Genomic DNA, 3,246 nt, shown 5'->3' on the forward strand with positions numbered 1-3,246 from the left:
GTTAGTTAAAGAAGAAACAGTGTTTGTTAGAGACAAGCCTTTGCCAACATATACTTTCTAAACCATATAAAGGTCACATGGTTTTATCTTATTCCCATTGAACATATTTTTTCAAAACCAAGACAAGAGCATCCTGACAGTGGAGTACATAGCTCAGAGTAATTGTCCTAGCATCCTTTGTGTCTTGGTGCACTCCTCAATAAGCATTGACAGATTTGCAAGTAGTTGTCATGAAGGTAAGAAAGGGGGACTGGTTCAACAACGTGAGAGTAAATCTCATGTATTTTCACTACATAAAATAATCAGAGGCAAACACCATACACAGCTTCTCTTACATATTTTCAAAGTGGAATCACTGAAGGATTGCCACGGTTACATAGCTAAAGGTTTATCTTCTGACGCAATGGATAATACACATGAAAAAGTCCAGCAACTAGGCTTCAAATTATAGAGTATTATTATATTGGTGGTGATAAATCCCTAGTAACTTCAGTTTAGGACAGCCCTTTGGGGACTGTGGAAACATCAGGCTCCTCTGTACATAGATGGCAGACTGAGAAAGAGATCCTTGGGTTTCACTAATACTTGCTGATATAATTGACTTGCACCATTGGAGCTTTTAGGTTATTTATTTCATTTCACACAGACTTGGGCTGCAATATGCAAATCCCTTCCATAGTACAGACAAGATCTTCTGTCAGTGAGTCTGCTTTTCTGTTTATCTGCTCTTTCTCTGCATTACATAAAGGATAGATAGAGTGAATATCCCCTTAATATGATAGGCATATAAAATCAAAGTGCTAATGAGACTTGTTCTCTTTTGTGAGCAGTGGCAACAAAGGCTAGAAATTTTGGATTGTTTAGCATTTTATAGGTGGCAGTCTTTTGTTGCTACAAAATTATTCAAGGTGCCCAGAACTGTGACTGTGAAGAGCTTCTGCTGACAGGGTAATAAAATAGTAGATTGAGTTCAGAGTCAGTAAATGCAAAATAACACATAATAAGAGGAGAAAAAAACCCTAAAGATTTCTGTACTGGGAAGTGCCTGCATGGAGTTCTTTTCTACAGTTTTATATAAAAGCTATCTTAGGCCAGCCATGAAAAAGGCATTTGGGAATTACTGGGAGATAAATTAAAAGCAAAGAGAAGTTATATTGCATTATACTGCAATATAAATCCCAGTTCTAGAAAGACTTTGATAGAACTAGAACGAAAGTCTACCTGGGGAGCAGGAATGGTCAAAAGCATGGGAGGTTTCTGTGCAACTTTAGACTGAGTAGACTAGGAAGACTTTTCTACCTGGAAAAGGGGCAATGGAGAGGGTACATCAGATCAAACATAATACATGGAAGAAGAAGGAGCAATGGCCATTCCTTTCATCCAATTGCACAAGAAATAAAGGTCAGCAAATAAAAACAGCAGTTTTCCAGTTTGCTAGAGCAACTTTGCCCTTAACAAAAGCAGGGAAATGTTTGATACTTTTTTTCTCTGACAAAACTGATTTAGCAAAAAATCATGGCTTTGTTGTCTCAACTATTGCCAAATTTGACCCAGATCTGGAGATAAATGCTGTTGGAAAGAAGTGCAAAGATATAATACCTATATACATTTATAAAGCTGAAAAAAAGAAAATCTGAGGCTTACCAAATAACTTAGCAGTTTGAGCATTCCTTTGCTGTAGGCAAGACGTTGATGGTCTTTGTGTGGTGAGGCTCATAGACAGCAATTCCTTCTATACCCTGCAGCTGGCAAAGAGAAGGGGAGTTTGTGACAGTGGTGACAATGACCATGATACACAAATAAAGATGGGTTAAGACAGCTGCATCACTCTTTCAGCTCTAGACCTTTCTTTTTTCTTTTTTTTTTTTTTTCCCAAATTTAGGGAAAGATGGAAGCCCTCCTCCTCCTGTTAAGATCAATTGCAGAAGAACTATGTTATTTTTATTGTATACGTATTCTTTTAGACTTAAAATGGTAAATGCTCCTGTACCAAGGCCAGAACTATCTAGTTTTATTTCTCAAGGACTCTCAGACAGTAGCAAAGCCTTCTGCCTTCCTTGTACATGCCAGCAGACAAATGTCGATGAGCCCAGTACAGTGGAAAACCCATGAGCCAAACCAGCTGCAAACAGTGGCATCGCAAATATTTGTAAGCCCTTCTCTGGGGGCCCAACAATCACTTAGCCTTGCAGTCTCAAGCAACAAGGATAAGTTTCGATCACAAAAAAAAACTCATGACCTGTTCATTTATTTAGTAAAAATAGTATTCAAGTTCCTGGTTTTATGATTACACTGAAATTTAGAAATAAACATCTAGGGAAGTGTCACAAAAGGAGAGTCTTGGCACCACAGGAGCATATGCCTTGGATTTCATTATTTTCATTTGATGTTGCAAAGAGTTCCAGAGAATATGTGGGAACACAATCCGTGCAAGATTTTTCATTAGTTAAACATGACTCTAGAGCTACCTAAGTCTTTCTAAAACTAAAGGTGTTTTAATAATTTAATTCCTGTTGAGTTGGTGAGTGGTGAGGCAATGGAACAGGCTGTCTGAGGAAGTTGTGGATGCCCCATCCCTGGCAGCGTTCAAGGCCAGGTTGGATGGGGATTTGAGCAAGCCGGTCTACTGGAAGGTGTCCTTGCCCATGGTGGGGGGTTGGAACTAGATGACCTTAAGATCCTTTCCAACTCAAATCAGTCTATGATTTTATGAATTTCAAGGTCTCCCTAAAATCCTTATACAATGAAGTTGAAAGAGCAGAAGGAAAAATATTTTATTCTTCCAGTAAAGGAACTAGAGGTTTATTGAATTCAGAAAGAAATACATGGTAAGTCTGAATATAAATTACATATTTTGAGAGCATTTCCTATGTTAGATTAGTCCTTATTTAAGGCAGAAGGGAGAGTTTGGTTTCCTTGGGTTCCTCCTTTGGAAGGGGTTTCTGCCAAGTCAGATTTGCAAAGGCTATTGCATCTTTTCTTATAAATCATGCTAAGTTCATATCAGGCAAATGTACAAATCTACTGCTTGGCATTGTACCCTGTACTTTGAGTTAGCCACGTGCCATGGGTGTGTTCAAGTGAAAAATACTGTGTTGATTTTGGACACTTTATGCTTATATAGATTCATTTGGCCTGTGTGGGCCGGAAGAGAAAGCAATGACCTGAATAGCCAAGCATGAATCTCAGTTAAAACATTTACACAGCTGAGACCAGGAATCTCTCCTGTGCATAGAAAAAACAGTT

The 3,246-nt window shown here is 38.4% G+C and overlaps 1 protein-coding gene across 1 annotated transcript in view; it reads left to right on the forward strand.

The window, feature by feature from the left end:
* LOC134162099 (potassium voltage-gated channel subfamily KQT member 1-like) overlaps positions 1-3,246 on the forward strand; it is a 473,656-nt gene that overhangs the window by 399,411 nt on the left and 70,999 nt on the right. The gene's annotated exons all lie outside the window — the stretch shown is intronic.

Source organism: Pezoporus occidentalis, unplaced genomic scaffold (genome assembly GCF_034315485.1).
Source record: "Pezoporus occidentalis ecotype Australia unplaced genomic scaffold, CSIRO_AGI_Poc_V1 ctg182, whole genome shotgun sequence".
Taxonomy (NCBI): Eukaryota; Metazoa; Chordata; class Aves; order Psittaciformes; family Psittacidae; genus Pezoporus; species Pezoporus occidentalis.